This window comes from Panthera leo, chromosome A2 (genome assembly GCF_018350215.1).
Source record: "Panthera leo isolate Ple1 chromosome A2, P.leo_Ple1_pat1.1, whole genome shotgun sequence".
Lineage (NCBI taxonomy): Eukaryota > Metazoa > Chordata > Mammalia > Carnivora > Felidae > Panthera > Panthera leo.
The window spans coordinates 62,402,883-62,417,218 of NC_056680.1; the positions used below are offsets into that span (position 1 = coordinate 62,402,883).

At 52.0% G+C, this 14,336-nt stretch overlaps 1 protein-coding gene across 2 annotated transcripts in view; it reads left to right on the forward strand.

Annotated features, from left to right (window-relative positions):
- The first annotated feature begins 1,062 nt into the window (after positions 1 to 1,062).
- UPP1 (uridine phosphorylase 1) overlaps positions 1,063 to 14,336 on the forward strand; it is a 29,328-nt gene continuing 16,054 nt past the window's right edge. Inside the window, exons 1-2 of one of the 2 annotated variants that reach the window (XM_042913698.1) lie at positions 1,063 to 1,146; positions 7,174 to 7,247. The gene's annotated coding sequence lies outside the window, so the exon portion shown is untranslated. The remainder of the gene's footprint in view (positions 1,147 to 7,173; positions 7,248 to 14,336) is intronic. The other variant, XM_042913689.1, reaches the window with a different exon arrangement.

Below are 14,336 nucleotides of genomic sequence, written 5' to 3' on the forward strand. Positions count from 1 at the left end.
CCTCGCGGTGGGCGGGGCTTTCAGGTGTGGTTTAGAGACGGTCACAATCTCATTTCTGGTCTGTCGCATTCACCGGGTGTTCCCTTGACACATATGTCCTGGGTATTTGATTTTCCAGGTCAGGTGCAGCGTGGTCATCGGGCCACGGCTGTGCGCTGCACCAGAGATCCTCAGGCATCGAGCTCTCGGGCGCTGGATGCCTGTGCAGGCCACCTGAAGGGCAGCTCGGGTCAGCCCGCAGTCTTGGCTGCTGCCAGGCCCTGCAGTCTAGGCTGCCGACCGAATGAGTCATTTCCTTTCTTGCGCCAGCATCTCCTGGCTTTGCCCAGTTACTAGCGAGCTCCCACAACCCAGAGTCTCAGAAGAAAATCCAGATCAGGGACTGGAGAGATTAACGGACCACAGCGGACATGGCCTGGGCACCCCCCCGCCCCCGTTTCCTGACACCACCCCACCCAGGGCTGGTTCCGCGTGTTATTTCTCCCCGGTGGCTTTGGAGCTGGGGGTGGGGCAACCCCTACAGACCTGGGCTCCTCCACGGAGGTCAGGACCACTGGCCTCATCCTGCAGAGTCCACGCGGAAGGAAGAAGGAAGATTTCCTCTCTACCTGGCAACAGCCGCCAGCCAATGAGAGCCCACCTCCACCATCACCTGCAGCCAATGAGAGCCCACCCCCACCATCACCTGCAGCCAATGAAAGCCCACCTCCACCTCCATCGCCTGCAGCCGAGGAGAGGCCACCTGCCTCTCATTTCCCTCCAGTGAACTTTCCTTCAAAGCAGCCCCTCCCACCCCGCGTCCTCTGGGAGCGGGCTCTGAGTTCGGGTTTGCTCGGTGGGCATAGTTTGCTTGCCGCACTGGTAATTGGTCTGCCCCGTCTCGCACAAGCCCATTTGCTGCTGGATAACCTCTGCTGTTTGCTCTTCAAGATTGACAAGGGGTTATCTTCACGGCAGAGCGGCTTAATGAGTAACCGGGATGTCTCCGGTGACTCACCAGCTCACCCGCCATAGGAGGAAACAACTTTGGGCGGAGTTGGGGGCAGCCTTCCCGGAACGGGGCGGGGAGGGGGCAGCGGCGGGGCGATGACCCAGGCTTGGCGCTCAAACTTAGATCCGAAACTGACGCTGCGGGTCCCCGTTTCGGTGAGTGGTCCCCGCCGGGGTTCGGGGATCTGCTTTCCGGAGCCAGGCTTCCCTGTCACCTGCCGTGGGCTGGGAAGGATGTGCGGGGAGCGGGGTGCGCGCAACGGGAGTACTCGGAGAGGAGAGGGCGCACGGGGAGGGTGAGCAGAGGTGGGGAGCAGGGGCGGGGAGAGGAGTGTACAGTGAGGGGGTGCGGGGAGTGGCCCGGGGAGCAGCGCCCGCGCGGGGCGGATGGGCAGGGCGTGCGGGGAACAGAGCACCGGGTCGGGGGGAGAACAGGTTTCGGGGAGCGGAGTACGGGGAGGGTGCACTGCTAACGGGGCGCGCGGGGCGGATGAGCAGAGGTGGAAAGCAGGTGCAGGGAGAGGAGTGTGCGGGGCGGGGGACCGGGGAACAGCGCGCGCGTGGGGCGGATGAGCAGGGCGCGCCGGGAGCAGGGCACGGGGTCCGAGGAGAACAGGTTTCAGGGGGAGCGGAGTATACGGTGAGGGCGCGCGGGGCGGATGAGCAGAGGTGGGGAGCAGGTGCAGGGAGAGGAGGGTGCGGGGCGGGGGACCGGGGAGCAGCGCGCGCGGGGGGCAGATGAGCAGGCGTGCGGGGAGGAGGTACCGTTCCGGAGGATGCTGAGAGCGCTTAGTGGGTGCGTGGGGAGAATGTTCTGGGAGAGGGGATGGGGGTGCACTTGGGAGCAGGGTGCACAGGGAGAGCGCTCAGAGCGTGCGGGGGTGGGGTGGGAGAGGGGTGTGTTTCCTAACCCCGCAACCGCCGCCTTCTTCCCAAGACCCGAGACGCAGCGGGTGTGACCTCTAGGTGGAGGCAGGCGGGGCGGGGACCGGCTTCTCCACAGCTCAAACCAGAGAACACCCAGAATCCCCCCTCCCCCCCCCCCCCCACACACACTTTTTCTTTAGTGGTTAAGTAAAGTTACCTTTTGGAGAATGATTTTTACAGTTAAAAACCACAATTCCACTGAGTGGGTTTGAAGATCTCATTGGCTCTATTTGGTTACCGATGCTGCAGCGTCCCATCCAGCAAGCGGAAAGGAGCTCCCAGGAATTGCACAAGAGGAAGACTTTTATAGGCAGAAATGGGGGGTGAGGGGGCATAAGGGTGAGGGAAGAGGGAGGGGACTGGACAAGACAAATGGTATTATAAAAGGAAAGGATCCTTCCCCCAAGGTCACCTTGCTTTGGGGGTAGGGCCGGAGTCTCTCACTATGGAGACCAGGTAATTGCAGGTGGGCTGGTTAAAGGTCAGATTCCTGAGAGGCTGATAGGTTAGAACTGTCAAAAGTTCAGAAATAACAGAATAAAGCCAATGATTCACCAGAGTAGCAATTAGTAAAAGTTTTTGGGCACACGCCAAGAGACAGTTTGCAAGCAGGGAGCACTGGAACCAGAGCATAGGATAGGACTCACAGGTCTACGGTCATCACAACGCCAGAGTTCGAGTGGGAAGGCGGTGGCTCTTCTTCGCAGCGCTTGGCTGAAATATTAGAAAGTTCTTAAAGGGTGGGGAATTGGTCCATGGTTACCTCATACTGACATTGGGAAAGAGTGGGAATCTTGCTCTGCATTTCCAGAGGCTAGGCAGGAAGTGGCCCGGGGGGGCGGGGTCGTCTTGCAAACTCAAACTTCCTATGACTAACCTTTTTCTCTGCTCAGAATTTTTTCTCTGCTTGGAATTTTTAAGGCTGCTCTCCATTTGGTTTTGATTTAACAGATATCTGAGTCTTGGTTTGCCGTCCTGGGGCAAGTGAATCTGTTTTGGGACTGTTCCCCCCCCCCCCCCCCTTTTTTTTCTTTCTTTCTTACTAAACTTTGAGAGTTTCAATGGCCAGAAGCATGCCTGAAACCTATGTTGAACAAGTGTTGCAGCATGAAATACTGACCTCTAGTTGTCCTGCAGATCTAAAGAGAAACTACGGTAAAAAAATTAGAGGACGTAGAATTGGTCCCTGCGTGCGGGTCCTTTCACAATTCGTGTCTATGGTAAACTGTCCTGGGACCTAGAAACGCCCACAGCGGGGACCACAGGTCTGTCTCTCTTCTTGGTCAGGGGTTGGCCAGGTGACCCAATTGGCCGGCTGACCCAAGGTCACAGGTGGCAGCCTCCTGGCCACCCATGCCAGAAGTCAACCCCACATCAGGCTGCTCCCCTCCATGAGGGGTGACCCAGAAATTCTGAAATTTGGAGAACAGGAAATATCCTGGAAGGCCCCTGAGGCACTCTTCAGGCTGTGGTGTCCTTCCTGGCCCCCCTTCCCCTCTGCTACTTCCCTGTCCCTTTGCCCTTTTCTACTCTGCCCTGCCCTGCCCAGTGAGGCCTGGCCCCTCTAGCTCATTCCACACTCCTGGTGTCTTCAGGATTAAAGACACCTTTGGTTGCTTTCCTTGGCTGTAAACTCGGCCTTTAAAGGATTAGTGATTTCCCTGAACCGGAATGAAAGTCTAAATCTTAAACCCCTAAAAGGATTTTCACACCCTGCCCCACCCTTTAAGGCTGCTATCCTGCCCTGTCACCTCTTACTGAACCAGGCCTAAGTCCCCTAATGTTCCATCCTTCTGCCCTTTTTCTCCCTTCTTTGGAGGCCAGATTGACCTACTAGTTCTCTCTCTGCATAAGCCTCATGATCCAACAAATCACATTCGCAGTCCCAGGACTTTCTACGATGGTGGGCACCCCAGTAACATTTTAGTTAAAAAAAAAAAAAAATGAGTTTTTCCCATGGGCTTTTGTCCAAGTGGACTTCTTTTGTTATCTTTACTGATCATAAGATTAATACAAACTCAGTGTTTAAAAAAAAAAAACCACAAATAGGGGCACCTGGCTGGCTCAGTCAGCCGACGGAGCAGCTCTTGACCTTGGAGTTTGTGAGTGAGTTCGAGCCCCAGGTTGGGTGTAGAGATGACTTAAATAAAAATAATAATATGAAAAACCTCACAAATATAAAACAAAATGAAACTTTCAGCTTTTCCTACTCCCTGAAGATAAACACTGTTCATTTTCCTCCCTCTCTCTCTCCCATACACACACACACACACACACACACACACACGAACACTCACACACATTTGCTCTCTATGTTCATTCAAAAGAGTTTTATAAACATTTATACACACCAAGCTATTTACACAGAGTAACCCACCTATCTGATTTTTAGTTTAATGGTTAAAACTAAAAGAACAGAAAAAAAAATGGTTAAATGGTTAAAACTAAAAGAACAGAAAAGAAAACCAAACACAACTACTAAACTAACTACTAACTACTAACTACTAAAACTAACTACTAAAAGAAACTGGGTTTTTCTTTTTACGGGTTGGATCTGGAGACAGGTGGGTGGGGAGACCCCAGGTGCTCACAGCAAAGGATCCTGAGAGCCTGAACCAGGTTCCAGTTTCTCTGGGAGGCTGAACCTCGGGGCCAGGAATCCAGGGAAAAGCTCCCCTGGCGTAGAGAAGACCGTGGGGTCCTGGGGAGGTAAGGGGAGTCTTCTCTTCAGGAAGCAGGATGTATCCTGGCCTTGGTGTGAAGTTTGAGTATCCTGGTACGATGCCAGAAGGTACAGTGCCTCAAGTAGCCTCTGGCCTGACCTCACCTGCTGAGTTGTTGGCTGGGCTTTGGAATGGACGTCTGCTGTCTGCTCTCCACAGAAGCTCCATTCCTCAGGACGAAGGGACATGAAGTGTCACAACCATCATCCAGTGCCGATAATGTTGGAAGATTACACTTTTTTTTTAATGCTTATTTATTTTGAGACAGAGAGCATGAGTAGGAGAGGGGCAGAGAGAGAGAGAGAGAGAATCCCAAGCAGCCTCCGCACTGTCAGCGCAGAGCCCAATGCAGGGCTCAAACCCACGAACTATGAAATCATGACCTGAGCCGGATGCTTAACCGCCTGAGCTACCCAGGCGCCCAGGGAAGATTAGACTTTTGAAAGACTATTTTTAATCAGTGCTTCCTTCCACAGGGATAGGACGTGGCCATGGTCATTCCCTCCCTACCCTGATGTCCCTCTCGTGTCTGGGACTTCCCTCAGTTGTTGGTTCCGGGGATGTGACTTGGGCCCCGAATTCCCACCTGCCCTGTTTCCCCCCAGCTAGCCTCATCTGTCACTTTTCAAACCTGCTTGTGAAAACAACTCAAGCTTTATTTCCCACATGGGGTGATGCCCACAGCCACCTTGTGTAGAACCAAAGGGTGTCATGGGAAACAGCCAGCCTTAGCCCCATGCCTAGTAAGTGACACTGGGTCCTTCCCTGTCATCTTAGCTCGACACAGGCACCCCTTGAAGCCTCATCCTTCCAGTCAGCCCTTACGATTTCATCTTCTGGATCCAGAACGTACCCTGCCTTTCTGTTCTTAACATGTCTCTGCTCATGTTCTGTGTCCCTCCATCCAACTCTGCTGGAATCATGTGTTGGGGAGGAAAAACTTCTATCCTCTTAGGTAGTGTTTTGGGGGACTGCAAATCAAAATGACAAGACAGACTAGTGGGAGAAAAGATGGATTTTTAGTTATGTATGCACATGGGAGTTAACAGAAAAATGTGGCTCCAAGAGGTGGTTAGAATTTGGGGGTGCCTGGTGGCTCAGTCATTGAAGCGTCTGACTCCTGACCTCAGTTCAGGTCTTGATCTCAGGGTTGTGAGTTTGAGCCCCTCATCGTGCTGGGCATGAAGCCTACTTAAAAAAATTGGGGGGTTTATTTACCATCTTCATAGGGCATAGAGGGGGCAGAAGGACACTTCTGGGAGAACAGAGGACTTCTGGGGAGGTGCAGAAGGGGCACTTAGGGAAACAAAGGACTTTGGAAAGATAAGTGGATAAGTGGATAGATGGGAGATAAGATAGTGAGAGTGTCTTTTTGTGTTTTTGTTTTTGGTTTTGGTTTTCAAAGAAGAGTTGGCATTGCTCCCTAGGACCTAATTCATGACAATTGAGTTCTTCTAGGAGGCTCCACTTTTAGGCAGACAAGGGATTTCAGAAACTCCTATGTCTTCAGGTGGGAATAATTGTTATGTGATAGTGGCTTCCTCTGGACCCTTTCACAAAGACACATCTCCGTCATTGCCCCCTCCAAACCTTTCAGGAGTCCCCGGCCACCTCCAGGTGCTGCTCAAGTTTTTTACGGACTCACCACCTGAGCACTTGGCCTCTGACCTTGCCCCAAGTCAAGTGACCCCTGCCTGCCATGCTTAGCCCTTTCTGGTACCTCACAGATAGTTCGTGCCTTTCTTAACTCTGTGACTAAACACGTGAAGTGACCTGAAAGCACCAGGCGAGCACCTAAATTCACCCTGCTCTGCAGTGGCCACTGAGGAGGGGGGCGGAGCCCTTTCATGGCGAGGGGGGGGTACAGTGCAGCCAACAGTGGGCTACATCAGTCACTGGGTTTTGCAAGCTGACTTTTCTCAGCCCCGCGGGAAACAGGAAGTGTCGTGTTCATTCTGAGTTGCCCAGACTGGACAGGTCCCATTGTATACCATCAGTGTGTGTTGCTGGGAATGTGCCATACCTATTCTCGGTGGGAGGGAAAATGTCCAGGGTGCAAGACGATTTTAAATCAGCAAAATGATGTAAAAAGCGGTCATCGGAAATCTTCGCTGAGTTGACGAGTGACCTCTCCTTGTGAAACTGCACCGGGGGTGGGGGTGGGTGGGCGGTGCTTGAAAATCAGTGCATCTGACACTTCCCCTGGTGCTCCCTCTTGTGCCCGAGACAGGGTCCTGGGGAGCCCTTCTGTCTGGGTTTTATGTCGTGAGCTGCAGTTGAATGCACGTGGTGGATGCTGGTGGTAGGGGCCCTGGCGCAGGGGTGCCTCCTTTTCTAGAATACCCTGAACCCCCGCTGGGCTGAGCCTGGCCTCAACGACACTCACGGACTAGCCCTGTTTCCTGATTCCTTTGAAGGTCGGAAAACATAATGTAGCTTTGTGTGTTTTTTTCCAACTTGAAAACTTCCTTCAAAATGCAAACGTAGTGCTGGGTCCTTGAATAGTGATTCCCTCTTTCTTACTCTTCGCCAGGGTTTTCTTTTACACCTGCTCCCCACACTGCCTGTTCACCTGTCCGTTCACCTGCTGCGGCTGGAAGAATCCAGGTGAGTGGGGAGCTGCCCCCAGGGGTGGATTGGCTCCTGGTTTCCACCCTCTGCTCTGCCTGGTCTAGGGAGAAAGATCTTGGGAAGTGAGACACCTCCTTTATCTCCTCCTGGCTTTGACCTTTCTGTGGGCAGGTGGGGGTGATGCGGTTTTGGAGTGCTGGGGATTCAGAGCTGGCGGCCTAGAAAGAATTCTTGAAGACGTCTTTGGTGCAAAAAGGTGGTTTTATTAAAGCACGGGGACAGGACCTGAGGGCGGAGAGAGCTGTGCTGGGCTTGGGAGGAGAGACTGGTTCTATACTGTGCAGTTGGGGGAGGGAAAGGCAAAGGGAGGCCTCCAGAAGGACTTTGATGTGCTAAAGAGGACCCATGGGATCCTGGAGGCCCTGCTACTGTCTGGCTATGGCTGTTTTCCCTCTAGGAAGGCAACGTGACATGGGCAGGGGTTTCTGGAGAAACGTGCTGCTCTGTACTTGCCTCGAGTATCTGTCAGTGGGCTGCAGGTTAGGAGGACATTTCATGTTACCTGCCATTTCCTTCTGCCTGTGTTCCCCACATCACTACAGAGGGGAGGGTGATGCTGGGGCTCCAGGAATGAGTTTGTAGGTTTCTGGAGATGAGGCTATGGGTAACATTGCCTTTTTCTTGCAATTTCCTAAGATATTTGTAAACTCTTGGAGACCCACGTCCTGTAGGACTGTGGTCTCTATCAGTTAACTGTTTGTTTTCTTTCCTTTCCTGTGTCCTTCTGCAGCCAGGGTGCCTGAGGAATGTCACACACATCCCACCTGGTGGGGGAGGGTGTGTGTTAGCTTGACTTAATGCTCCCTTATCAGGGGGTGACGGGGTTTTGGGGTGATGGTGGGGATTTGGAGCCAAGAAAGAATTATTGAAGATGTCTTTGGTGCAAAAAGGTGATTTTAGGGGCGCCTGGGGGGCTCAGTCGGTTAAGCGTCCGACTTCGGCTCAGGTCAGGATCTCACGGTCCGTGAGTTCGAGCCCTGTGTCGGGCTCTGTGCTGACAGCTCAGAGCCTGGAGCCTATTTCGGATTCTGTGTCTCCCTCTCTCTCTGACCCTCCCCCGTTCATGCTCTGTCTCTCTCGGTCTCAAAAATAAATAAATGTTAAAAAAAAATTTTTTTAAAAAAGGTGACTTTATTAAAGCACACAGACAGGACCCCTGTATAATAGGGAAAGATAGGATAATAGAGAAAGGACCTGAGGTCCCTGGGTGGCAAAAGCATGCATTTTGGAACAATGCTGGGAGCTGGGAGCGGTTGACCACAGCAACCCCCTTGGGGCGTAGAGTTCCACTTAAGAATGTAACAGACATCACCTACTCCCCCTCAGGTTCCTCTCAGGAATCTGACAACGGAAAATACCTAACTAAACCCTAAAACTTGTGTATACAGGCAACAGTAAGACCAGTCTGACCCCTCGCGCAATGGAGTCGAGCCCATCGGGAAGGGACCACCCAGCACCTGGAGTTGTCCAGCCAGTAAGGGTGGGACCTGAGGAGGATCCAGGGGGAAGGGAAGGGGATGCTGACCAGAACCTCCTAAAACAAGGAGCCTTGCATCTAGTCACGGGCATTCCCTCTGAGCGCCCCCTCTCTGTAAAGAGAGCTTCCCCAGTATTCTTCCTTCCGGATCTGATGTTCTAATAACCTTGTACCTGCTCACTCTGTGTCCACTTCTTCCTTCTTCCAAGTGGGGAGACCACAAATCCTGGTGTTGCATCCACACGACTCCTAAAACAGAATGCTATGGACACCAGTGACAGTCACAACAAAGTTTATTGCAATGAGAGGCAAGGCCGACCGATCAGGACCAACACTTTTGATCAGAGTGCGGCCTTGAACAGCCGTAGTACATGGTTTTTATAGCCGACCACCTCATTTTGTCATCACCTGGGAACAGAACAAAGAAATAGCTCCCAGATGAGGTGGAAACAGTTCCCGGATGGGGTGATTATTTTAGACTTTCTGCCATTAAGTCGCAACCAGTGGATCTCCTTGACCCTGCCTCTGATGCTCTTTTCTTTGAACTTTTGTTTCCTTAATTGGTGAAGCCTAATTTAGGAGAGTACGGAAGCTCATAATTTACAAGAGTAGGAAGCTCGTAATTTACAAGAGTAAAGCAAGGCTGTTATCTCTTAACCTTCAGTGTCAAAACAAAGCTGTTATCTCTCAAGCTATAGGTTAGCCCTACACTACAATTTAACCCTTACACTAGGTGTTGAGGTAAAAAAAAAAAAAAAAATCCTGTAACCTGTTGGCAGCAGGAGCTGCCCTGGGGTCGTGACGGGTAACTCATCACATACCCTCAGGTTGGGAGGGGGCAGGGATAGAATAAGTCTCTTAGGAATTTTGGAAGCAAGGTTTCCAGGACCTTCAGGGGGTCGCTGTGGCCAGGGAAACGCCATTTATTACTGTTTAGTAAAACCTCAGTCCTGAGACCCCTCGGGTGTATATCGGGGGCCCTAAGCCTGGAGCATGATGCCAGCGTGTGTCTTGGGGCAGTTGAGATAAAGGAAGGAGACTTACAGGGTCCTCGAGGTGGGGTGATGTGAAGCTGAGATTCCCTTCTGTCCCCCACAAAGTGTCATCATGGAGGCAGCTGAGCCCCTCGAGGGAGGTCACTGTGCCGGTTTCAAGGACTGGTCAGTGAGCCGTAGGCAGTAAGGGGATTTGATGTTTTGTTTGCCTCTGTTTCCCACATCACCATGGCAGGCACTTAAACACCTTTCCCTCTTGAGGGTGTTTTTGGGCTCCGGGAAACGGAGTCTCTAGGCTTCTGGAGATCAGCCTCTGGATGAGATTGCCTCTTTCTTGCAGTTTACTAAGTTCTCCATACACCGAAGGAGACCCTTGTCCTGCATGACCGTGATCTCCATCAGTCAACCATCTGCTTTCTTTCCTCTCTCCTGTTCTTGGGCGGCCAGGAGAGTCCAAGGAATATCACATATCCCACCTGGGGGGGGGGGGCGGGGGCGGGCGGGGCGGGGTGCTGTTAACTTGTGTTTGGCCCCCAGCCTGCCCCACGCTCTCTCATCAGGGGCACTGTATAATGTATGCTTTGGAGAGTGAAACACGTCGTCTCTGGTCAGAACACCAGGACCCTCCCCTCCCCCCCCCCCCCACAACCCTGCACACACAGCCATGCTGCCTGCCAGCAGCCTCAGTTAGCAGGGGGTTTTCCAGCCAGAGGGTCACTGAAGTCTGCGGTTTTCTTGGCACCAAGTTGCTTAAATCTTTTGCTGTGTGCCGTGTGGGAGCACGGAGAGGGGTCAGTCTTGGGGAGGCTCGTGGCCTACAAGGGGGGCCTGCCGGCACTAAGGGTGCAAGGGGAAGAGGCCCCGGGGCGGACTCAGGAGGGCGTGAGGTCTGGGGCGGGGACTGGGCAGGGAGATGATCTCTCTGTTTCCGAAGCGAGAAAAGCAAGCGGGTGTGGGAGTGGCGCTTTCTCTGCAAGACCGGACAGGATGCTTTCTCTGCGGCTTGGTTTCCATTTCTGGATTCTGTCTGCCGCCTCCCGGGAAAGCACTTCTAACTCTTCCTCTTTCGATTCTCTGCATGCTGCCCAGCTTCCCACCCGCAGAGGAAAAATTAGCATCTTGGAAAGTGCAGGTTGTTGGGGGGTGCGGGGAGGCGTGTTGCTGGGACCACGTACTGCTCTGGCAGGGAACACTGCCTGACCGACTGACACCGGCCCTGGGGACACAGATGTAAGACCCCAGGCTCCACTTCTCTCAGTGGAGTGAGGGCCCTAAGGGGAGGGGAGCGGGGCCATCTGGGGCCAGTCTCTGCATGGTCCTGCTGATGGTTGCATTTCCTGGAAACCAGACTTCTGCGGAAGCCCAGCCGTCTGTATAAATCTGTTTGATGAATACTGTGCATGCCTGGAATTAGGAGCTAAAATGCTGATCAGCGATTACAATTCTGACGCGTGCGTGGGTTTCCTGCCACTAATTCTCTGATACCAGCAGGGCGTCAGAGAATTCAACTCACTTCTGACACCACCTACCCAGAGATGGCAGTCAGACCCTCCAGGCTGAAGGCCCGGTCCCCCAGCACGGCCCCTCCTCCCTCCAGATGCCAGTCCACGTGTCACCTGGGTTCTGACCCACCAGCTACAGACCAAAGGCTCCCACAACCCCTCCCTGGGTTTGGCGAACTGGCCGGAGCCGCTCACAGGACTCAGGGGACCGATCTCTCACTAGATCACTGGTCTGTTGTAAAAGGATTAAGTCAGGAAGAGAGGGAAGGGAGAGCTGCCCAGGGTGCGGTTGGGGAGGGGGTGCCGAGCTCCCTGCCGCCCCAGGGCCCGCTGTCCCCCCATCTCCACGTGCTCACAGACCCTGGCCTGTTGGGATTTTATGGGGGTTTCAATGCATGGACACGACTGATGAAATCATTGGCCATTGGTGATTGATTAAACCTCCAGACCCTTGAGGTGGGAGGTGGGGCTGACTGAGCCAATCTCTAATCGTGTGATTGGTTTCCCTGGCAACCAGCCTCCACCTTCTGGCGCTTTCCAAGCCACCTTATTAACATAACAATAGACCCCTTAGCGCGTTCACTACTCTGGGAAACTGGATGGAGACCACATACAGCCGACCCTTGAATAGCAGGGGTTTGAACTGTGCAGATCCACGTACGTGTGGATTTTTTTGGATAAATACAGACGGTACTGTAATTGTGCTTTCTCTTCTTTATGATGTTTTAAATGACACTTTCTTTTCTCCAACTTTAAGAGTATAGTATATACTACATAAAACATACAAAATGTGTGTTCATCAACCATTTATGTTTTCAGGAAGGCTTCTAGTCAATAGTAGGCTATTAGTAGCAGTTAAGTCTTTGAGGAGTCAAAAGGCAGAAGCACCAGGCGGATTTTCCAGTGCACACCCCTCCCCCCCCCCCCACGTTGTTCTGAGCTCAACTGTATGTATATATCTGTTTCCCTTAAAACCACCAGTTACCCGCAACAGTTGGGCTTAATTGGATATAAAGTGTAAAACTAGCCAAGAAGCACAGACTTGCTGAAGCATGTGGCCAGTAACATGGTTCCCTGGTCACTGCGTGGTTCAAGAGGGGATTCCCAGGTAGGGGATAATCTTTTCTAATAGGATTTTAGTCACAGAAGAGGTGTGGGTCTGTCTACAAGGCAAGGCTTCATTCCAATAAGAGAGAAAGCATATGATCCATGACTAAAACATATTTATATCCATGAGATGGAGGGATTTGCACAGAACCCATTTGCCAAACTCAAACGGTCCATTGGGCAGTATGGGTGTTTCCCAGGATTATATTTTGGCCAGTGGGACAAGCAGAGTTCCCGCCATATTGGTTCATGAACACTATCCTTTCACGGTAGACCAATGGTTTAATGTGCGTACAGTTGTGAGTACTGGGAATTTAAAACTTTCTGGTACGGCCACATTGTTCTTTGGTCCACACCTGAGTTCTCTCTTTTTATCAGACCAACAACTGTCAGATTTCCAATATTGATTCTCCTTTTATGGGGCCAATTGTTGGGCATCTCTGGTCAATTTTTCCAGGCCGTCATTTGGAAAAACGTATCTTTGGACCATGACTGGGGTCCTGCTGTTGGTCTCCTTTAGCACAGCATTTTTGGTGGAAATATAAGCAAAGTGGTTTCCTTTGGCCTCCAGGGGGATGAGGCTAAATGCCCGGAACCCTTAGTAATAACTAGAGCCACCAGCAAAAAGTATGGCACCTAGTAAATGTTGGACATAGGAGCCATTTAAAAAAAATATTTTTTATTTATTTTAGAGAGAGAGAGTGCGGGGAGAGGAGGGGTAGAGGAGGGAGACACAGAATCCAAAGCAGGCTCCAGGCTCTGAGCTGTTCAGCACGGAGCCTGACTTGGCGGTGCTCGAACTCGTGAACCGCGAGATCATGGCCTGAGCTGAAGTCAGTCACTCAACCAACTGAGCCACCCCGGCGCCCATTGGAGCCATTCTGAATCTTATCCTCATGGGAGGTAAGAAAACTGTTGTTTCCCTTCCGAAATCATGAGCTTCCCCAAAGGCACACTGAGTGTCCGCATAAATGTTTGTGGTTCTGCCCTTGGCTAAAACAGAAGCTCAATTTAGGGCACATAAGTCAGCCTGTTGGGCCAAACAGAGGAGCCTGAGGTGAAGGTCCTGTCTCAGTGACTTCAGGGGAGTTGTATAGCACATCCAGTGTGACATTTGATGCTTCGAATAAGGACCATCAGTAAACCATGAAAGGCTGCATTGACTAGAGCAGTTTCCTGTGAATTGTCACGGGAGTCAACAGGTGATCTGTCAATGTGAGGCCACTGTGAGCGATTTTATCCTTGATGGAGAGGAGAGGGGTGAGAGGGTTCAGGATCCTGGAACCAGAAAGAGTCATTGTAAGAGGAACAGTGACCAGGATGATGTCACGGGAGGTGAGGTGACAGGCTGAAAAGTCTTGAGCGTCAGGAGAACTTAGGAGGGCTCCTGCATGGGGCACTGGGATGGTTAGAGGAACCCCTGTGACTATTTCTTCAGTGGCCTTAACTGAGAGGGCAGTGGCAGGAATGGCTGTGAGGCCAGGGGGATATCCCTGAGTCACAGGGTCTAATTGTTGGGTACAACACCCCATGGGGTGATGGTGGTCTCCGTGTTTTTGGGTGAGCGGCTCTCAGGGCATCCCCCTCCCTCTCACATGCAGAGAGGAAAAAGGGAGGGGCACCTGGGGGGCTGTGTCGGTTGAGTGTCTGACTCTTGATTTCAGCCCAGGTCCATGATCTCATGGTTCATGGGGTCAAGTCCCATGTCGGGCTCTGCACTGAGAATGTGGAGCCTGCTTGGGATTCTCTCTGTCTCTGTCTGTCTCTCTCTCAAAATAAATAAACTTAAAGAAAAAAAAGATACTGATTGTCCTTAGCAACTGGAACACTAAAAATGCACCACATAGGTCAGTTACCTATGAAAACGTGAAAACGTTGCTTTCAGTGGGCACGGATGTTGGGAGTGTATGGGGGTTAGGAATAAAAGGGTTTTGAGGGATAACAGTCTTATCGATTGCCTCGAGGTCCCAAACAAACCTCCATC